The following is a 24,499-nucleotide window of genomic DNA, read 5'->3' as shown; positions in this document are numbered from 1 at the left end:
ATTATACTAGCTGCAGTATACAAACTCTCCCCAACTTGAACCAACACATTAGAATACGAGTTATTACAAATCCCATCTTTGAAGACTACAGCATTCAGGGACTAAGGAGACAGCGTTGTATAATGGAAAGGACACTGTACTGAGAGCCAGGAGACCTGGGTTCAAATTCAGACCCTGTTACTTTATAAGTTAATCAGTAAATCAATAAGTATTTATTAAGGTCTACTACATGGGGGCAGCCAGGTGGCGCAGTGGATAGAGCACCGGCCCTATAGTCAGGAGGACCTGAGTTCAAATCCAGCTTCAGACCAAACATTTACTAGCTGTGTGGCCCTGGGTGAGTCACTTAACCCCAATTGCCCCCAAAAAAAAAGAAAGAAAGAAAGAAAGAAAAGAAAGAGTCTACTATATGCCAGGCACTGTGCTAATAACTGGGATTACAAAGAAAGGTAAAAGACAGTCCCTGCCCTTGAGGAACTCACAATCTAAAGGAGAAAACAACACACAAACATATATACAAATAAATTACATACAGGATAAGTAGGAAATAAACAACAGAGGGAAAGCACAGGAATTAAAAGGTTGTGAAAAGCTTCCTGTGGAAGGTGGAATGTTAGCTGGGACTTGAAGGAAGAGATGAGACCAGGTAGGGGGTCAACCAGAGAAAATGGCCAGAGCTGAGAAACGGTGTATCTTGTTCTAGGAAGAGAAAGAAGGCCCGTGTCACTGGATCACAGTGGGGTGGGAGGTGGGAATAGGTGTAAGTGGGGGTGCTAGGGCGTGAAGGGCCTTGATTCTGTATTTGATCTTGGATGTGATAGGGAGCTACTAAGTTAAGGGGGGTAGGGGTGACATAGTTGGATTTTTCCTTTAGGAAAATCACTTTGGTGGCTGACTAGAAAACAGATAAGGGGTGGGAGTGGGAGAACCAGACTTGTAGCAAGTAGACCAACCAGCAGGCTATTGCAATAATCCAAGTGTGAGGAGATGGGGACTTATACTAGGTTAGTGGCACTATTAGAGGAGAGAAGGGAGTGTATTTGAAACACGTTGCAAAGGTGAAATCTACAGGCCTTGGCAACAGGCTGAATATAAGAGGGATGAGAGGTATTGAAGAACCAAGGATGACACGTAGGTTGTGAGCCTGGAGGACTGGAAGGATAATGGTGCCCTCAACAGTAATAAGCAAGTTTGGAAGGGGGAAGCATTTAGGAAAAAGATACTAAGTTCAGTTTTAGATATGTTAATAGTTATTGAATAATCATGACAGATTAGAACATTGAGCCAAATTTATTAAGATGAAATTTAACAAGGATAAATGTGAAGTCTTAGACTTGGGGTAAAACAAATTAGCTTCACAAGTACAAGGTGGGGATAGATTTGGCAACTACCAAGCAGATCCTGTGGAAAAGACCTGAGGTTTTTAGGGGACTACAAGATCAATAGGAGTCAAAAGTGTTGTGGCAGCTAAAAAGTAAATGTTAACTTGACTCTATTCAGAAAGGCATAGTTTCCAGGAATAAAGAGGTGACTATCACACCTTCCGTTACTTTGGTCAGAATATATCTGGAATATTTTTAGAAAGACAATGGTAAACTGAAGAGTATCCGAGCAAAGAACGCCTAGGGTGGCAAAGGGGTCTCAACATCATAGCATATAAATCTATGTAGAAGAACTGGGGAACTTTACTCTGGAGACAAGAAGACTTAGGGGGATTGTGGTGTTCTGAGATTGAAAATGCTGGATTAAAATCCCAGCTCTGCTACTTTCTGCACATGAGACTGTAGGGATGTCAATTAACCTTTCTGGGATTCAATATCCTCATCTAAGAAACTAGGAACTTAGAGCAGATGAACTCTGAGGTCACATCCAGCCCCCATCTATGATCCTATAATATGAAAACTAACTAAAAATAATTAAAGGGCTTTCATATAGAAGACATAATAAACTTGTTCTGCTTGCCCCAGAAAGAAGAATTAGCAGAAAGAGACAGAAGTTGAAAACTGAAACTTGATGCAAACAAACTTCCTAAAAGAGCTATCCAAAAGTGAAATAAACCACCTAGGAACATGGTGGGCACCCTCTCCTTAGAGGTCTTCAAGTCAACAATGATAAATAACCATTTTTTGCATATGTTGTAGAAAGTATTCTAGTTCAGGCATAGAGCAGATTAAATGGTGTCTGAGGTCCCTTCCAACAATGACATTCTGTGGTTCAACGTGATGAAAAAGTTTAGCAGCATTGAAAATCCACCATAATAATACTTCTACCAAGACTTTGAAAGATTTCAATTCCAAAATAAAATTTAAATTCACACAAAAAAGAGAACATTCCTTTCATTACATATAAACTTCCTAAAATCATTATGTCAATGTATATCTCATGCAAAATTTTGTGCCTAGTAATATTAGTGATTCTCATATCAACATACACACCACTAGAGGCCACCATACTTCATTAAACATGTTGATAAATTTTTTATCATTAAAAAAGGTATTCATTTTTAGCAAGTAAAAGCAGAAGGTAACTATATTCCTTAATGGTTCAAGTCCATAAAAGTCCTTAAAATATAGTGCTACTATCTTAGGCAAATAATGATTTGAATATATTACATTCACATAGTAACTATGATGCCCTAGTTCAATGATTGGATTGAATGAGAGACTATTAAAGATTTTATAGGGACTAAATATATAACACCTCTGTGAGCAGACTACACAACCTAACATCTTTATGGAATCTTAATTATTCTATAATTAGCAACAGAAAAACTTATCCTCCACAAACAGCACATTTTCAGAAAACAGTTTTCATGTATTCAAAAAATCAAGTTATAGTTTTGAATTGTAGACTATTAAGTCATATTTGTCTCAACCTAGGAACAACTGTAGTAAACATGCTGGGAAAATTTTTTTTATGAAATCACAGCTATTTTAATCACTAAAAATTAGGGAAAAACATTTCTGGGAGAAAGGGTTCAAGATTTCTTATTTTTCAATGTATTTATTTGTTATTATTATTGTTGTTAAGAATTATGGTAAGGGGCAGCTAGGTGGCACAGAGGATAGAGCTCCGGCCTTGCAGTCAGGAGGACCTGAGTTCAAATGCAGCCTCAGACACTTGACACTTACTAGCTGTGTGACCCTGAGGAAGTCACTTAGCCCCAACTGCCTCACCAAAAAAAAAAAAAAAAAAAAAAAAGAATTACAGTAAGTAGGAACTAGATTTACACTTAAACTACAATATTAAAAGGGCAACTACTCTCAAATTCAAACCCAAAATTCTACTTTAAGAACAAAAAGGTAGAATCAGAAAAGACAGAGATGTAGTAACTGGAAAAACTTTAATTATAAATCAAGATGTAATTAGAATCCTCCCAATTTCCCATTGGTAGGGGCAGCTGTGGTGTATTATGATGGGGAAACTAAGTCAGAAAACCTGGGTTCATATCTTTGTCATTTCCTATATTATCTTGGACAAGTTATTCAAATGCTCTGTCTCTTTATGCTCATGAGGAACACAAATGAATGTCCCTACATACAGTGTCTCTACAACTTACCTCAGAATGGTTATGATGATCAAATGAGATACTGTATTAAATAGTTCTGTAAACCATAAAACATTATATAAATTGTTATTACTATTTGTTCCCCCAATATTCTATGCCAATATTTCCTATACTGTAGACAACGAGTCCAAGGTGGTGGCATCTCCACCTCAGAGTTTTTCAAAGACCACATCACTCCCCTACGCAAATGCCAGTAGCTCCCTATCAACTCTAGGGTCAAATACAAACTCCTCTGTTTAGCATTTTAAGCCCTTTACCACCTAACTCCAACCTACCTTTTCAGGTTTAGACTGACTATACGTTACTCCCCTTCATGACCCAATCCAACGGCCTTCTTACTGTTCCTCAAACACTACCATTTCCTCACCTATCTCCAAGACCCTGAACAGGCTAGTCCCTTTGCCAATGCACTTCCTCCTCACCACCACCTTCTACCCAAAGCCTTTCTTGAGCCCCCCAACTCTTAGTGCTCTCCTCCCAAAATTACTTTGCATTTATTTTGTTGTACTTAAATGTATATATGCTGTCTCATTTATCATTGTATCCCCAATACCTTATATCTAGTATATTTTTTTAAAAACTGCAGTTGAAAGACATCTCCAAAAGTCTCATGATAGAAAATGCTATCCACATCCAAAGAAAGAACTATGGAGTTTGAATGCACATTGAAGCAAACTATTTGCTCTTTTTTTTCCTTCTGATTTGTTTTGTTTCCTCTTTCTTGTGGTTCCTTCTACTGGTTCTAATTCTTCCTTACAACATGACTAATGTGAAAATATGTTTAACAGGAATGTATATGTATAGGCTACATCAGATTGCGTGCCTTAGGAAGGGAGGTGGGGAGGCAGGAGGAGAAAAAATTTAAAACTCAAAAGCTTATGGAAGTGATTGTTGATAAGTCAAAATAAATTAATTTTTAAAAATAAAAAAATATATATATATTTATAGTTGATTTATCTAGTTAGTTTCTCACTGTCTCATGCAACCATCTCTGACTAATCTATAGAAGAGCTGATCTGAATTAAAGAAAGGAGTTCCCATACTGGAAGTTCCCTGCACTGATGAATTTTCTGGTCTGAATCCAAAAAAGAAAAATATCAGAAGAAATCCCTGAGAATTAAAATGGTAATTCTTTACTCTGTATTTTACTTCTGTCAGCCCTGACCAAAATGCCTTTAACTCCTCTGAACTGTGTTGTTTCATTCCCCTAGGAGCAAAGCCTCAGAATTACCTAACTACCACTGAATCTCCAAAGTCAACATCTCATAAATAAAATTTTATATGCTTTTGTCACACTGCAGGTAAAACAATTTGCAGAAATAAATTTGTGACCAAGTTAGCAGACTCTTCTGATATCTGCCTAAAGAAGCAATGTAACTGTACTACCAATATGAGGGATAGTTAGTTACCCATGTATGTGTTATCATTCTCCTAGACAATCAGCTCAAAAAAGAGCAAGAGATGTATGTTATTTACATTTTGGAGTGCTCCCAGCACTTTCTCCCCAGTGGGTACTAGATAAATGTTTGCCAAGTCATACTCTCTAAAATTTAAAGGACAGTTCTATCTATTTCCCTTACACTTAAATGCGTACAAATAGTCTATTGTGATTTTCATAATAATAATAGCTAACATTTATGTAGCACTTTAAGGTTTGTAAATAACTTTACATGAATTATCTCATTTGATCCTTACAACAAACCCAGTGGATTCTGTGTTATCATTAACCCTATTTTACGGATGAGGAAATTGAGGCTGAGAGTTTAAGTTACTTAGGGTAAACAACAACACAATAAGTGTTTAATGAGAGCTTACTATGTACCAGGCACTGTCCTAGGCCGTGGGGATACAAAAAAGAGCAAAACCAGTCCCTACATCAAGGAGCTCATATAGTAATTGGGTAGACAATATGCAAACTACTATGTACATGCAAGATACAGATGGGGTAAACTGGAGGTAACTCAGAAGAAAGGCATGAGCATTGGAAGGAACTGGGACAGGTTTCTTACAGTAGGTCAGATTTCAGCTCAGTCTTAAAGGAAGCCAGGGAAGCTAGAGTACACCGAGACCAGGAAGGAAAGCGTTCTAACAGGGAGATAGCCAAAAAAAAAGGTAGAGTTCAGAGACAGAGGAGATGGCTGGTTCTACAGACAGAGCTGGGATCTTTGGCAGGACTTAAACTTAGGTCTTCCTGACAACAAATCCAGCACACCCCTAACAGACACTCACAATTTTACACATAGCTATGAAATTTTAATAGAGTATTGACTTGAGAAAAGATAAAATATAGACTTTTCCTTTACACCATTTTTTTTTAGCTATTCTGCATGTATTTTTAGTGAACCATTAAAACATGTGAATATAAATTGTAAAAAGATTATGAAGATATAAATATTATAAGTAATATTATTCAGAGTTAAATTCACTCCACACTGACAGTAGCTGGGAATGCTTATTTTGGCTCATCTTCTAAGCATATGAAAATTGGAAGGCCCACAAAGACCATGTTGTGAAGCAACAGAAGTGTGATTTTCACAGCTGTTTCTCTGATCTTAAACACACTTTAAGAAAATAACTTTAAGTTATCAGAAGCAAGTTGTTTTTTAACATTTAATGAGTATCCAAGTGTCGTATATCCTCATGACACACACATCCCTTGAAGGGGTTATATCTTAACAATGGGACACTCAACATATTAACAATAATGCACATATATCAGAGAAATGCCAAAGAAACTAGGTGCAAATTTCACTTGTCCAACAAGGGTACCCACTCAGAGCCTGACACTGTACTAACTGCTAGAAGATATGTAAAATATAATATATAGAATCTGGCCTCAAGAAAGATCCCAAGATACATACATGGAAAAGTCAAATTATAAGACAGTATAGAAGTGAGTTTTCAAATAAATGTCATCCTAGTGCAGCAAAGGAAGACATAAATCAAGATTTCAATAAGCATAACAAGTAGTTTGAGATTGTCACTGTCCCTCCTCTCTCTGTAAAGGCAGCAAGATGGTCACGTGGATATTGCCTGGATTAGGAAAGACCTGAGTTCAAACGCTCAGACATATCCTACCTGTGTGACCCTGGGCAAATCGCTTAACATCTGCCTACCTCAGAATTCTCAAATGTAAAATGAGGCTAAAAATTGCACCTACCTCTCAGAATTGTTTTGAGGACCAAATGAGAGCATATTTGTAAAGCACTTAGTATAAGTGCCTGGCACAAAGTAGGTGCTTAATAAATGTTTGTTTCCTTCCTTCCTCTTTCATTCTCTATATTCTCTACTTTAATAGGGATCTCATCAGCAACCAGAGTCAATTAGCATTTCTACACTGATGATTCCAAAATCAATATAACCAGCCCTAATCTCTCTCCTGCACATTAGTTCAAAATCACCAACTGCCCTCTAGATATTTGTCTAGGCGCATCATCCACATCTCAAACTCAACATGTCCAAACCAGGACTCATCGTTTCCCCTAATTTTACCACCACCACCACCATCCCCCTGCCCTTCCAAACATCGTATTTCTGTTGAAGACATTCTCAGTCACCTAGATGCATAATGTATGGGCCAGGCTTGACTTTTTCATCAACTTCCATATCTACTCTGTTATCAAATCTCAAGGATTCTACTTTCACACATTTCTCCTACATGTCTTCTTCTTTACACTCACACTGACAACACCTTAGTTCAGGTCTTCTTGACCCCTCATCTGTCAACTTTTTAAATAGTTCATTAGTCTCCCTGCTTTCAAGTCTCTTCTCAATTCGATGCACCATCCACATAGTTGTCAAAATGCTTATCCTAAGGCAGAGGTATGATCATGTCACTCCTTGCCTCTAAGAGAAAATATAAACTGGCATTTAAGGTCCTATACAATCTACCTTGCCAGCCTTATCTCAAAGGTAGATCACCTACTGGACATCTCAAGCTAGATGTCACATAGACATCTTAGGCTCAACATGTCCTAATGAGATATCACTGTCTTTCCCCCAAAATCCTCCCCTCCTCCTCACCTTCCTGCTACTGCCAAAGCACTATCCTCCTGGCTACCCAGTGTTATCCTAGAATCCTCACTCATCCCACCCACCCAGTCTATTGCTGAATCTTGTCATTTCCATCTTCACAACATCTCTCCTACATATATCCATTATCCACAGCCTCCACTCTGGTGCAGGCCCTCATCACCTAACACCCAGACACTGGTTGGTCTCTCCACCTCAAGTCTCTTGCCATTTTAGTCCATTCTCCACTCAGCTGCCAAAGGGATCTTCTCAGAATACAGGTCTGACCATGACATCTCCCTATTAAATAAACTGCAGGCACTCTCTATGATCAAATATAAGATCTGTTTAAACATTTAAAGCCCTTCACAACCTGGACCCTTCCTACCTTTCCAATTTTTTTCTATTTTACCCTCCTCTGCTGATCCTGCACTGCTCTTTGCACAGAACACTCCAACTCCCTAGTCTGTCCCTTTTCACTGGCTCAGGTTCCCCATACCCGAAATGCTCTCCCTCCTCACTTTCACCTATTGGCTCTTCTTTCAAGCCTCAACTCAAATCCTACCTTCTGCAGGAGGCTTTTCCCAGTCCTCTTAATACTAGTACCTTCCCTCTGAGATTACCTTCTATTTACTCTGTACATAACTTGTATGTACATAGTTATTTGTATGTTGTCTCCCCCATTGCAATGTAAGCTCCTTGAGGGCAGGGATTGTTTTTGCCCTTGTCTGAACCATCAGTACTTAGCACAATGCCTGGCACAAGGTCAGTGCTTAATGCTATAATAGTGACTACAATGACTTTCAATTGTTTCCCTTCACAAAGTCTACATTCCATCCAAAATGAACCTGTCTGGGACCCGAGCTCCACACTGAATATCCGCTAGTACATCAGTTCGAACCATTCCCCTCTATCTGGAAATGTATTTCCTGCCTAACAGCCACCTTTTGAATCTTTATCTTCCTTCGAAGTTCCAGTTCAGATACGACCACTTCCATGAAAACTGGCCCAATTTCCCCAGATGCTAATGTTCACTTCCCCACATTCAACTGCCTTGTCTTAGGTCTCATCTATTTACATAGTCTATCACCCTCCTCAGCAGAATGCACAAGGACACAGCAGGCACTTAATAAATGTTTGCTGAATTGAATTGTAAATTGTATTAATTTTAATAAGAATAAATAAAGTTTTACACCTGGATTCCAAAAATTTGCTTTCTAAGTACAAGATGGAGATAATGTGGTTAAAGAGCAGTTCAGTTGGAAAGGATGGGGGTGGGGAGAGTGAACCATGAGTTCACTATGGGTCAAGAATGTGATATGGCAGCCAAAAAAAAGTTACTGAACTCTTACACTGAATTAAGAGAGACCTAGTGTCCAGGACTAGAGGGGTGAGAGTCCGACTGTCCTCTGCCTTGGTCAGAGTAATTTCTGGGTGCCATATTTAAGGAAGGACACTGATAATTTAGAAAGTGACCAGAACCTGGTTATAAAGAATACTGGAGGCCTCATGATTATGCCATGTTAGGAATGCTTTAAAGAACTAGAGCCAGAGAAAGAGAAGATGTAGAGGGGACAAAATAGCTATCTCCAAAGTTTTTGAAGAGCTAACACGAGAACAGAATTTGATTTGTTCTACTTGGCCCATGAGGACAGAAATAGGAGCATTGAATGAAAATTGCAAAGAGGAATAATAAAGTTTGACATGAGGACAAGCACCCTAACAGGAACTACCTAAAGGTAAACTTGCTACTTCATAAGGTCTGAAAGTTCAGATTACTGGAGGTCTACAAGTAGAGATAGGAAGACTATGTCTTTGGCATGTCACAGAAAGAATCCATAATCAGATATGTCTTGGACTTGTCTCCAAAGTGTCTGTTGACTTTGTGAGTACAAATCATGGTAAGTAATGTGGTGGTGGTCAGAAAGGGAGAACACAGAAGTGTGGGATCACAGAAACTCGGTGTTGGAAGAGACCTCATTGATCATCTAAGTCCAACACACACAGGATAGAATATGGTGCAACAGAAAGGGCACTCACTGTATTCGGTGTCAGAAGATCTGAGTCTGCATCTCAAATCTACCACTTACAACCTGTGGAGCCTTGGCTGAGTATTTTAATCCCTCTGGTCCTATCTCCTTGTGTATCTTATACACCTATTTGTATACATGTTGTGTAGGTTAGGATGGGAGCAGCATCATAATAAGCTCTGTGGGAGCAGGGACTATTTTTTCTTTGTCTTTGGATCCCCAGCACTTAGCACAATGCTTGGCACTTAATAGTAAGTACTTAAGAATATGTCTCTGTTGACTGACTTTAAGATTTGTTCCAGCTCTAAATCCTTAATAGTATGACCACATTTACTTTCCCCCAACAAGACCTCAATAAGCAGTTATCCTGCCTCTATTTGAAAACCTCCAACGAATAGACATTTATCACCTCCTAAAACTGCCTTCTTCACTTTGGGGACAGCTCTGTTAGGAAATTTCTCCTTATAACAAATCTAAATTTGTTCTCCTGCAACTTCCATTCAAGGCCCCTACTTCTGACCTTGGGGTGAAACACAGAACCCATTTCCCCCACGAAGCCTTTTATGATTCCTGTAGTGGGAAATGTTTTGTTTTATTTTGCTTTTTCTCTCCTCCAACATCCCTTGAGCACCTTATCTGGTTTTCTCCTACAGCCCTACCACACACTACTTTCTGTCATATTTATCAGTATACATACCATATATACTCACATTCCCACCAAAATCAAAATATATGTTTCTTTAATGACAAGGATAGACCGCATCTTTTTTTTAATCTTTGTTTTACCAGGATAGAACACTTACACATAGTAGGTATTTTGTAAATGCCTATGACTTGAAGTGGAACAAAGCTAATCTTTCTTCTACCTGAAACCACGTTCAAATATGATGAGGCCCATAGTGTGGCTGAGTAGAGGAGAGTTTAATGAGTTTCAGTGACAATGGATAAAAATTAGGACGGACAAAGGATATAACCTTTAAGGCTGATGTCCAGAAGGGCAAATCTGTCCTAGATCACATGCTTCTTGGATCATGGATCTGATCCAGAATGGCGATACCTATTGATTAGAGAAATGCAAATCAAAACAACTCTGAGGTACCACATCACACCTATCAGACTGGCCAACGTGACAAAACAGGAAGATGATAAATGTTGGAGAAGATGTGGAAAAACTGGAACACTAATGCATTGTTGGTGGAGTTGTGAAATGATCCAACCATTTTGGAGAGCAATTTGGAATTATGCCCAAAGGGCTATAAAAATGTGCACACCCTTTGACCCGGCAATAGCACTTCTAGGGCTATATCCCAAAGAGATCATACAAATGGGAAAAGGACCCACATGTACAAAAATATTTATAGCATCTCTTTTTGTGGTGGCAAAGAATTGGAAATTGAGAGGATACCCATCAAATGGGGAATGGCTGAGCAAGTTATGGTACATGAATGTAATGGAATACTATTGTGCTATATGAAATGATGAACAGGCTGACTTCAGAAAAACCTGGAAAGACTTGTATGGTCTGATGCTGAGTGAAGCGAGCAGAACCAAGAGAACATTGTACATGATAACACCCACATTGTGCGATGACTAATACTGATAAACTTAACCCTTCCCAGCAATACAAGGATCTAAGACATCTCCAAAGGCCTCTTGATGGAAAATACTATCCACATCCAAAGAAAGAACTATGAAAGTTGAATTGCTATTTTTTTCTCTTCTGTTGAGTTTTGTTTCCTCTTTCTGGTGGTTCCTCCTATTGGTTCTAATTTTTACTTACAACATCACTAATGTGAAAATATGTTTAATAGGAATGTGTATGTATAGCCTATATCAGATTATATGCCATCATGGAGAGAGTGGTGGGGAGGAAGGGGGAGAAAAATTTTAAACTCAAAAGCATACGGAAGTGATTGTTAATAAATCAAAATAAATTAATAAAAAATTAAAAAAAATAAAAACAGAATGATGATACCTACACTCCTAGATCCCTATGTTTTTAACTGAGACTATATAAAGCCTAGCACAGTATCATAAGTATATAGGTTCTTTATCAATTCTTTGTTGATCACAAAGATGAAACCATAATTTAGGAATTGTTATCATTAGATCACTGTTAGAAATGATGGCAAATCTTTTTTCTTGAAGATCATGTTTGACTCAAAGGACTGTCAAAAGGCAGCATGTCTTGAGAGCCATTAGGAAGATTTGGGGTCAAGTTCTGCCACTGAGACATACTGACTATGTGACTGTCGAAACAAGTCAAGACAAGGGTAAGACAATTAACCTCACAGTGCCTCCAAACAACTGTCTGCAAAGCACAGAGCAGTCTGCATTATTAGAGGAAGGTCCTCCTTGGAGTTCTCTACAAATGAAATCACAGTCCCAGAAAAAAAAAAATCACCTGCTCAAAGAGTCTTATATTAATATGACTGAAAACTATTCCCTACATCACAACATTATGCAAGGAAAACGTCTACAGTAGAGTAAGATTTAAGTCAACAACTCTACAATTTTTTTCATCTGAAAATTACTTTGAGGGATTAAAACTACCTACCACTCACAGCACTAACCCAAAATAACAATAATGAGGAGAAAAGCATTATGTCTCACAAGATATCAATGAAAGGCATCAAAAATAAATGACCAATTCAGTTTAAAAGCAAAATTATATACATACCATCACCTATGAGACTTGACACAGACCGACTCAGAGACCAGTACAATTGAAGAGCGACTGTTTTAGATATAATTACATATAATTCAGCTTTCAGTAGGGAAAACACCCTGAGTAATGCTTAAGAAAATTCATCTGTAATTTATCTGTAGCTTTCTATCATAAAATAAATATAATCAACCATAGCCAAGACTCAAAGCAATCTGGGAACTCATACAAGAGAAGCTGAAAAACTAAATGAGCCCATGATGAAAAAGGAACCAAATCATACCACGTGTGTGTATGTGTACATTTGAGAATGACTTTCACCTTAAAATTCAACCACAATATGTCTTTCCTACCTGGCTACCCATAAAATCACAGAATAATATAACAAAGAAACCATCTAATTTAGCCCCTTCATTTTACAACAAATGACTAGACTGAGGTCCAGAGAGGAAGGTGACTTCCAAGGTCAAACACATAGTGAATGTTAGAGATGAAATTTGAACCCAAATTCTCAGACTCTGGGATCAGTGCTGTCAACTGTACCAGGGGCTACTGCCACTTGACTTTTTGAAGTTTTTCCCCCTAAGGCTATCTAATACTGAGAGGCAGCATAATGTAGGGGGAGTGGGGGGGGAGAGGAAAGAGAACACAAAAACTAAACCAAAAAAGCTGGGTCCCAGATCTAACACTCCATATTCACTATTGAAGGCAAGTTACTTAACTTTCATAAGCCTCAGGTAACAACGAGAAGTAAAAGGAGGGTACAACTTAACCTTATCCTATCTCAAAAAGATTGCTGTGAAAAAATCACTTCATAAACTGTTATGCACTAAAGCAGTGTGATTTATCGTTATTGTCTTCCACAAAAATAGAATGCAACAATTCCTTCTTTTGCATGTATCCATCATATATTATATTAGTTGTTGGAACACTAGTTTCTAAGATGAAGTATCAAAAAAGGTAGATCATACCAATTAAAAAATATGTCAAGAATTTTAGCTATCTAATGTTACTTCATTTGGAAAAACAATTCTCAAAATCTGATAATGTCTAACAACTAGTCAATTTATCTAAGAACCAACAATAAAACAACTCTGAGGTACTATCTCACACCTATCAAATTAGCTAATATGACAGAAAAGGAAAATATAAATGTTGGAGAAGATGTGGGAAAATTGGAACACTGATGCATTTTTGGTGGAAGTTGTGAACTGATCCAACCATTCTGGAGAGCAATTTGGAACTATGCCCAAAGGGCTATAAAACTGTGCATACCCTTTGATCCAGCAATAGCACTACTAGTTCTGTATCCCAAAGAGATCATTAAAAAGGGAAAAGGACCCTCATGTACAAAAATATTTGTAGCAGCTCTTTTTGTGGTGGCCAAGAATGGGAAATTGAAGGGATGCCTTATCAACTGGGGAATGGCTGAACAACTTATGAATGTAATGGAATACTATTGTGCCATAAGAAATGATAAGCAGGCAGATTTCAGAAAAACCTGGGAAGACCTACATGAACTGATGCTGAGTGAAGTGAACCGAACCAGGAGAACATTGTATAAAGTAACAGCAACATTGTGCTATGATCAGCTACGGCTGACTTATCTCTTTCTCAGCAATACAATGATCTAAGTCAATTCTAAAATATCTATATCCAGAGAATGAACTATGGAGTCTGAAGGCAGACCAAAGCACACTATTTTCCCTTTTTTTTCTATCTCATGGTTTTTCCCTTCTGTTCTGATCCTTCTTTCACAGCATGACTAATGTGAAAATATTATTAATGTGACTGTACATGTATAACCTATATCAGATTGCTTGCTGTCTTGGGGAAGGGAGCGAAGGAGAAAAATTTGGAACTCAAAATCTTATAAAAGTGAATGGTGAAAACTATCTTTTACATGTAATTGGAAAAAAATAAAATACTATTAAGTAGAGAAAAAAGAAAGAACCACAACAGATTGGGGTCTCAGAAGTAATTCAAAGAATTTCCTGCCCCAAATCTCATGCTTGACAGAACAGAATACCAAATGTGTTCATCTGGGAATTTAAAATGCTAAGTCATGCAATTCATAATCTTTTTAAAAAAATTTTAAAGGCTAATCAAAATCTGATTTTCAGTGTTAGTAACCCACATCTTATTGCAACATAATACACTACAAACATAAAGGGAATTTCCTGCTCTCTATCTCACTGTTCACAAAGGTTGTAAATCATTGTAATGATTTAAGAGAGTCTAAGAATTTACCCACAGTTCAGTACTTACTTAAAATGAAAAAGTAGGGACTTGCTCAAAATGATCACACAAAATGAGGGAAATCTGTCCTTAATAAAGGGACTTTTTCTTTTTAAAGAAATAATCAAGTAGAGTTATAGGAACAAAAAATAATTGGATGATACTTTGGTGGTCACCTAGTCTAATCTTCCAGCCAATGAAGCAATTCCTTCATCAGACCACAGGAGAAGGAACCCTAGACAGTCACCTAGTCCAACTTCATTTTTACAAATGAGAAAACTCAGGACTAGAGAGGTAAAGTGATTTGTTTGAAGGGTGTAAATGACAACTGGGACCTGTGACACCCCAGAAGGAAAGTCCTTTCCAACTTCTGCCTAAACACTTCAAAATATAGGAACTTTACTACTTTTAGAGCACCCCACTGCATTTTTGGACAACTCTGTTAGAAATTTCTTCCTTATACTGAACTGAAATAAGAGGCAGCATGGCCATGTGGCTATGGCAATGAACCTAGAATAAGAAAGACTTAGGTCCCCAGCTGTGTGACTTTGGGCAAGTCACTTACCCTTTCTAGGGATCAGTTCCCTTAACTGTAAAATGGAGGGACTGGACTTCATGGCCTCTAAGGTTTCTTCCAGCTCTAAATCTGTGATCCTAGGAAATCTGTCTCTCTAACTGCCACCCATTAACAAACCAATATATTTAAATTCAATTCACAAACACTTATTAGTCTTACTCCCACTCACTGAAGCAAGCAGTAAGAAGCCTAACACCCTATCTACATAGAATCACAGATTTAGAGCTGGAAAGGACATTGGAGATCATCTCATTCAAACTCTTCATTTTGCAGATGAAGAAACCAATCAATGTAAAAGTATTTGTTAAATCATTACTTGTTCCAGACACTGCTGTAGTCCATGGAAATAAAAATAATGACAAAAATTGTCCCTCCCTTAAAAGAAATCATATTGTAATGGGGGACACACGAAAATAACCATGTACATACAAGACCTACAGAGACAGATGGGAAGTTATTTCAGAAGGAAAACACCAATAGCTGAGGGCCTGACCGGAAAAGTCTTCTTGCAAAAGATGAGATCTGAGCTGAGACTTAACGAAACCAGGGAAATTACAAGGTGAAGGTGGTGAAGGAGAGCATTTCAGGCAAGACATCCAGCCAGTGCAAAAGCCCAGAGATGGGAGATGGAACGTTGTATTCAAAGAACAGCAAGTAGGACATCGTACTGGAATGCTTGGAGGAGGGTAATATGTAAGAGGATGGGAAAGGGAGGAAGGGCCGAGGTTACAGAGAGCTTTAAATACCAAACAGAAGACTTTATATTAGATGCTGGAGGTCATGGGGAGCCACTGGAGTATGAGTAGGGCGATTCTGGCAGCTGAGCAGAGGATGGACTGGAGCAGTGAGAGACTTCAGACAGGAAGATCAAGTTGAAGGCTATTGTTATAGTCCAGAGGGGAGAGGATGAGGGCATAAACTAGAGTGATAGCTGTGTAAGTGGAAAGGAGATAGAAGATGCTTTCACGGTACAAGTAACAAGATTTGGCAACAGATTAGACATGTGGCATAAAAGGGAGGAGTTAAGGAGGACCCTAAGATTGCAAACCTAGGTAATTCCCATCTGCAAATTTGACAAGTGTGCTTTTCTACTTTCACCCAAGTTACTGATGAAAATGCTGAGCTACACAGGGCCAAGAATAGAACCCTGAAACAGAGGCCTTTCACCAAGATGATACTGATTCATTAATGATCAACTTTGAGTCTGATCATTCAGCTGCTTCCAAATTCCATTCAGCCATACCACCACGACCTAGGCAGTACATGCATCTTAACATTTATCCTATCTCTGCCTACCTCACACTACCTGGAACAACAATTCTCAAGACCTCTAGAGATCCTCCCTTCCCACCCAATACACTTGGATATTTGCCCTGGGGCACAGCTGTCTAAATTTCTAATTGAAGTCAAACATAACCTCAACCCTCCTAGCTGGCCCCAATTTAAGCTTCATCCCATCAGGGACACTAGAGTCTAGCCAGTAGAGATGCCACTCATTCTCCCCCATCTCCACCTCTGGCATTACAGATCTTGCTCAAGGAATAATGACCAAATCAACTTCACCATTACTATTGGAAAAAAGCATGACAATCCTTCTGAGTTTATGACTGCCTAAATTAAAGCTGCCATCCCTGGGTACCCACTACCTAGTTCCTTATGCCCCTTTATGTCAACCCAAACCAACTCTATCCACCTTTTCCACCGCTCTTTGTGAGACCCTCATTCTGGTTTGTTTGTTTGTTTAACACACTGACCTTTGTATTAGACCTCTTCTTCTCATGTTCCTTTAATATCCTTGTAGTCTCAGAAACCTGGCTTTCCTCTGAAGATACTGCCTCCTGACCACCCTCTCCAGTATTACAGCCTTAATTTCTGCATCTGTAAAATGGGGATAATAGCACTTTACACTCCCTATATCATAGAATTTTAGGGAGAAAGAGTTTTACAAGCACTGAAGCTCTACAGAAATATTAACTATCATAATTTGGTGTCACATTCTATCAAACTATAAGTTCCATGAGGACAAGAATTCTATCTTCCAGACTTTATAACTCCCTTGGTGCATAGCTTTACATGTACACAGGAGACACAAAATCTCTGACCAACTGGATTATAAAATTTCAAATATATAAAATTAATGTGTGATATTTTAATATAATAGAACTAGTAGTGATAGAAAACAGCAGGCCCTCTTGGTCTGCTCTGGTTAAAGTGTATCCCCACGGAGCTCTAGCTTCATGGAACACTGAGTAGCCAAGGTGCTCAGTATATTGTGGTCAAAGCAGTCCAGGAGAGACCCGCTATCTATCCTCTCACTCATTAAGTCCTTATCACCTCCTTTCCCCTCTCCCCCTACTACACTAAGAAGTACTGCTAAGTTCAGAAAATCTCTCAGAGCTCAAGACATCTAAACACTAACTCATGGTAAAACAACAATATTTTGCTGATGCTCCAAGACTTGGCCCCAGAAAACATTTGTTCCCATAGTCCAGAAATAGAGACTACAAGCCATAGATGACTCTCCAGTACTATTATTCTACTGTTCTTTGAATGTTGACCCTAAAATTAACTCAGATTTATTTGTATGGCTGTCTGTGGTTTCCTTGTACGACTAAAATACACACACAAAAAAATAAAAATAACTTCAAATTAGAAGAGCAGTCATTATGTAAGGTTAAGCTTATTTTCATATTTTTATTTTTAAAATCCAACCAAATTAAAGTTCACCATTTCTTGGTAAAGGAAAACTAAAGTAAAAGCATAAGGTAATTACTATGGGGGGAAATGGCAAATTAAAAAGTTAAATTTAGAACTTGAAAGCCTAAAAATCATTCCTCTTCAGAATCACAGAATTTCAGAGGTGGAAGGAATCTCATGGTCATCTAGTCAATCCAGAGCTTTTCAAGTATTTGACAGTTATTCTCCATCATTCTCCAGATACTATGCCACCCCACCCCCATCTTTTGTTCTATAGGCTAATTATTCCTAGTTCCTTCAACCATTCCTCACATGATAAATATCTGACTTCTGATTGCCCTCCAATAGATCCTCTCCAGATTATCAAGGTCCTTTCTAAAATATGATGTTGAGAACAGAACACAATATTCCAGATGTAGTCTGATTAAGATCACCCACTCATCACCTTCACATTCCAAGTTAGATTTTTGGTCAGGGCCCGTGATTTCATTTGTATATGGAACTCCTAGTAAGGAAAAACCCCTCTACCAATACAGAGAAGCAACTATTCAGCAGTAATCAAATCAACACGACTAACAACTACAACCCAACCTTCCCCAAAATGCTGCTGATCAATAGACAGCACTACTGGCAATGGCTCCAGGCCCAGCTATGTGACTTCCCATACCAAAACACCTTCTCTAAGCCACTATTCCTTTTATATTCCTTGTCTCCCCTTATTACCTCCTTGGGGACAGATACATTCTCTATCCCGGGCAGGTAGGTGATAGGAGAAAATGCTGTCTCACCATGCCTATTTCATATTGGATCTTACAATTTAACTATAGAGAACTGACATAATTTATATTTAATATTGAATTTTTTTTAACACAGTATGTACTATATGGAGAGGGGCAGTGTCATTTAAAAATAATTTCAACATACTGAAATTTTTTGAATGCAAGGGCTGACTTTAGAGAAAACTGTTTAAGTGTTACCCAGCCTTTTCCTTTAGGTAGAAGAAGTTCACCCAAGTTCTTCTTCCCCCTTACAATAGCTGTTAACAGATCCTTCACTGGTACTAAGGAATGAGCAATCAATAATAATATAAAGTGTTGTTTCTCCATGGGAAATATCGATTTTAGTAACAAAAAAAAAATCCTGATTCTAAAGGATAGAATTTCAATAGCTAGTGAATGAGAGAGAATTTCTTTTGGGGCATGGAAATTTAAATTTCTAGTTTGGGTCCTCTTTGAATGAGCAAATAGGTTAAAGACTATGAAAGAGATGCTTTCAATTCAATTCAACAGATATAGCCTCAGCACTTATTATTTGGCAACCAGCATTATGGTCCTAGAAATACACACTGTTGAGGGTGAAGTAGGCCATAGTCCTGCCATCCCATTCTTCAAACAACACACTCTATTTCTGGAGCCCAAGGACAGTACTAGATATCTAAAACATGATTTAGAGCTGTAAAGGCCCTTAGATATCATACTGAACTCTAGTACTCTACCTATCAGACACTTCAAACAGAAAAACTGATGGGCTTCTCAAACTCAACATATCCAAAATCAAATTCATTATTTTTTCTCCCAAACCCACTCCTTATTACACCTGAGGGTACCACCACCTTCCCAGTCACTCGGGCTTACAACATAAATATCATCTTACACTTTTCACTCTCCCTCAACTGGAGAAGGAAATGGCAAACCACTCCAGTCTCTTTGCCAAGAAAACCCCATGGACAGTTGGTCCATGGGTCACCAAGAGTCAGACGCAACTGAATGACTGGACAACAACAACGTCTTCATCCCCTGTATCCAATCTGTTGCCAAACCTTGTCAGTTCTACCCCCACAACATCTCTCATATCCATCCCTTTCTTGTCACCCAGTTAAGACCTTCATTACCTCTTGCCTGTTCTATTATAAAAGCCCCCAATTGCTTCCCTTGCCTCAAGTCTCTTATCTCTCCAATATATCCTCCACTCAGCTGATAGTACTATTCCTAAACCACCTCTGACCATGTCACTTAACTATTCAATAAATTCTAGTGTATCCTTATTATCACTAAATATAAACTCTTCATATCTATATATACACACATATATAAATTACACACACACACAAACACACACACACTCCTTTTTGGCACTGAACATACTTCACAATGTGGATCCAGCCTCGTTTTCCAATTTTATTCTCTCTTTTGTCCTTCCCCACGCTCTCTGTTCCTGACACCATTCCAGCTCCTGCCTCCATGCCTTAGCATGGACTACTACCCAGGGACAGAAGGAATTTCTTCCTCCCCTCCACCTTCTACAATCTGGCCTTCCTTAAAGGTTCACCTCTTGCCACTGGTCCCAGATGGCTTCAGAGGAGAGAGAGTGAAGTTGGTGACTTTGCACAACCCAGCCTCACTTAAATCCAATTCATCTGCAAGTCAAGATATCATCTTCCTGATATCATTGGTGGTCTTCGAGAACAAAAAACAAACAACAAACAAATGCCACCTCCTCCGTGAGGCCTTTCTTGATCTCTACCTCCAATCTCTAGTGCCTCCTCCAACACTGATTCTGAATTTATTTTGTCTACACTGATAAGTGTCTAGGTTATACTTGCTTTCTCCTCCTACAGAATTTAGGTTTCTTGAAGACATGTATGGACCTATTTAATTTTTTGTCTTTGAAGCCGAAGCACCTGGCATATCATAGGTGTTTAATCAATGATTGTGGAAATGAAAACCCAAAGAGGTTAAATGTCTTGCCTAAGGTCACAGAGGTAGCAAGAGACAGAAGCAGTACATGAACTCAATGCCTCTGACTCCAAAGCCTGGGCTTAAGACAGGCTGAATTTAATGTTAAGGATCTTTTGAAGGAACTGAAGCTGTTTAGCTTGAGAGAGAAATATTAGCAATCATTAAAATTAGAAAGAGGGGGTGTAGCCAAGATGGCAGAGTGAAAGCAGTGACTTGCTTGAGCTCTCCCCCAAACCCCTCCAAATACCTATAAAAATGGCTCTAAACAAATTCTAAAGCAGCAGAACCCACAAAAAGACAGAGTGAAACAAATTTCCAACCCAAGACAACCTGGATGGTTGATCAGAAAGGTATATCATGCCAGGCAGGGAGAGGAACACAGTTTGGCAGCAAACCTGGAGCAGGCCTCAGAGGACTGAATCACAGGCAGCTGTGGTGGTTTCCAGACTTCTCAACCCACCAACACCAAAATCAACTTAGAAGATCAGTGGGAAAAGTCTGTTTCTGCGGTGAGAGAGAAGATAGGTCTCAGCCCCAGTTCCCCAGAGTGGCCCCAGGCGGCGGACTGCCTCCTGAGCTTCTGGCCCACAGACTGAGGGGGAATTGAGTGGCTGATCACAGGGGGATTGCAGGGATCTCTCTACTGGTGCAGGACTCTCTTGCTTTGCCCGTGCTTGGATCTGGGTCACAGTTCTGGGTGGCAGTCCTGGGGTGAGGAGGAATGCTGGCATGGTAAAGCTTGTGGTGGTGGTGGAGAGGAAATCTTCCTCACAGTTCCAAGGCAGAAGAGTGCTTGTGGTCACTCATAGACCAGAGCACAGGCCAGGAAATGAGTAAACACCTCGCCCCTTATACCACCTTAGAAGAACTGAAAATTTACAGGTCCCTAGAAGTATCTCTGAAAATAGCTGTACAAACCCCCGAAGCTTGGGACAGTACATTCTCCACATTGGAAGCAGACCTCTACCTTAATAAAGAGTTTATAACTCAAGTAATTGGCCAGAATCATGAGCAAACCTCGCAAGAAGTGTCAGATCATAGAATCTTTTTTTGGTAACAAAGAAGATCAAAACATACAACCAGAAGAAGACAACAAAGTCAAAACTCCTACACCCAAAGCCTCCAAGAAAAATATGAATTGGTCCCAGGCCTCCAGAGCACAAAAAGGATTCTGAGAAGTAAGAGAAGTAGAAGAAAAACTGAGAAGAGAAACAAGAGTGATGCAAGAAAATCATGAAAAACAAGTCAACAGTTTGCTAAAGGAGACCCAAAAAAATACTGAAGAAAATAAATATTAGAAAGACTGGCATTCCAGGAAGAAGGATAAGATTTGTTTTTCCTGATGGAAGGGGGTCAGAACTGAACCAAAAACAAAAGTTTATAAGGAAACATGTTTCAGTTCAAAGTCTGGAAAAGCTCCCTGTTAGAACCATCACACATGGAATGGGAGGTTACTGGGAGCAACAAGCTCCCTCCTTCTGGAAGTCCCCACCCACAGGCTGCAAGACTGCTTGCTGTCAAATACTATAGATGGGCTTTATGATGTGGTTAGGAATTGGACTAGTACTTTCTGTGTTCTTTTCCAATTCTAGATCTAGATTCAAACCAAAAATCAATGAATAAGCATTTAAAGGTACTGAGCTACTGCTAGGGATACAAAGATACAAACAAAATAGCCTCAGCTCACTCTATACATATGTCTATCACTTGACAAAACATTCAGAAAAAAAGCAATCCTCAAATTAATAGAGACCTTACCTAGAATAGTATTTGCAGCCAAGCAGGAACACAATATTTAGCAAAAAATAACTCATTTAGCTAAGAAATCGTGGCTTCTATAACTTTAGTGACAAAAAATTACATTATTTTGACAACAGATGCCAGATAATTTAAATTGGTAGATAAATTATAGAAAAATCGACATCATACAAACCAAATTTTTAAAAAATGAATAAAATATTTTATAATCACAGTGTTAGATACAGAATGAACTTTATGGATCATTTAATCAAACTCCCTCATGTTATAGATTGAGGAAACTGAGACATAGAGAGGGAAAATGTTTTCCCCAGAGGTAACTGACTTTTCTGGGCCTCCATTTCTTCATTTGTAAAATGTGAGGACTGGATTAGATCAGGGATTCTTAACTTAGGGTCCATGAACATTTTTGTAATATTTTGACAACTATCCTTTGCAGTCCTATGTACTTTTGTTTTATGCATTTTAAAATATTATTCTGAGAGGCATCTATAAGCTTCACCATACTGCCAAAGAGGTCAAATAAATTACAAAACCCTAAACTATATAAACCAAGAAGTACCTTTCAGCTTTAAATCCTCTGAGACTCTGATGTGTCTCCTGGGTCATACACGTAGTTGGTAAAACAGCCAAAACTAGAACCCAAAACTCCAGGTGTCCTATCAATATGACAGAAATTAACTAATATTTGCAGAGCTCAGGCTTCAGGCAGTCTTGAAGAAGGAAAAATTATTGATTGTGGAAGTCAACTTCAGTGACTCCTCCTTCACTGCCCTTCCCCGGCAGCAAATATCCCCACTCCTGACAGCCTGAGAAGCTGAAAGGAAAACTTCTAATTCATTATAACAGCAGTTTCTAAAGAAAAAAAAACTGATTATTTCATTATGTGGTATATCATTTGACAAGTGTTCCATACCACTCCAGCTAGAATTAAAGGTGACCCTTTGGGACACTGAGAGTACAGCCATAGATGCTCTGGTCAAGTTTCAAAAATTGAGCATAGCAACATACATTTTCTGTACTTCCACAAGGCTCAGCAGAAAGTCACAGGCTAGGAAACAATCACATGCAAAGGTAAAAAAGGGAAAGTTAAGCAATATGAAATGGCAAACTATTAAACTGTGCTGATTACTTGTGTGTTATACCATGGCAGAAAAGTTAAGAAGGTGGGAACAAGAAGGAAAAAGAAAATCAATCAGAAGAGTGCAAATCAAAAATCATTTCCCTATATACTCAACTGTTTTCTTTTTTTAATTTAATTTTATTGACAGTTTTTATTTCACCTCACCCTCATTTCCACCTATATAACTACTTCTTCCTCCACCAAAGAAAGACTTGAAAAGAGGGGAAAGAAGTTCAGTAGAACCAACCAACACATCAGCTGTGTCTGAAAATATGTAAAATATTGTATACCCTTTGTTCCCCATCTCTACAAAGAGAAGAGGTAAGTACATTTTCTCACCTCTTATTCAGGGCCACTATTAGTCATTATAATTACCCATTATCCAACTTCACTTTTTTTGTTCTTTCCATTTACACTGTCATTGTCATTATGTAGATTGTTTTCCTGGTTCTATTTGTCTCACATTGCACATATATATGCACATGGCATATATATTATTCCGTAATTCTTTGAATTTTTCATGTCTTATTCCCCGGTAATATTCTGCTACATTAATATACTACAGTTTGTTTAGTTATTCCTTAATCAAAAGGTACCTACTTTGTTTCTAGTTCTTTGCTATCAGAAAAAAGTGCTACTATAATTATTTTGGTGTATAAGGGATTTTACTGTCTGTCAACAAACTCTGGAGTACATACCTAGTAGTGGGACTTAGAGGTTAAAGAGTAGTGACATTTTAGTCACTTCCTTAGACTCAGTGAAGTCTCAGTGAGTCTAGATGACCAGTTTTGGGGTATGTGAAGATGGAATTGTTTTCAAGGATTGAATTGGACTAGATGGTCCCTAAAGGTCCTTCCAACTCTGAAAACCTGAATTTAGTCATCTATACCACAACTCCCTTCTTAAGACTCCAATAAAGGAAAACTCTCCACCTCCTATGGAAACCCATTCCACTATTGAATAACTCTATGTATGAGGAATTTTTTCTTTACATTAAACGTAAAACTGCCTGTTTTCCATTTCAGCACACTGCTCCTAGTTCTGGTCAAGAAGAAGAAGTCTTATCATATCTCTTTTACCATATATGCAAAACC

General features: G+C 38.5%; 1 protein-coding gene across 1 annotated transcript in view; it reads right to left on the bottom strand.

Annotated features, from left to right (window-relative positions):
• The window catches only part of SBF2 (SET binding factor 2), a 485,589-nt gene that overhangs the window by 406,239 nt on the left and 54,851 nt on the right, over window positions 1-24,499 (bottom strand). The window lies entirely within an intron of this gene.

The sequence above is a fragment of the Vombatus ursinus genome, unplaced genomic scaffold (assembly GCF_900497805.2).
Source record: "Vombatus ursinus unplaced genomic scaffold, bare-nosed wombat genome assembly UNPS02009770.1, whole genome shotgun sequence".
Classification (NCBI taxonomy): Eukaryota; Metazoa; Chordata; class Mammalia; order Diprotodontia; family Vombatidae; genus Vombatus; species Vombatus ursinus.
Note: the sequence above shows the minus strand (reverse complement) of the source record. Positions and strands in the feature narration are given on the sequence as shown.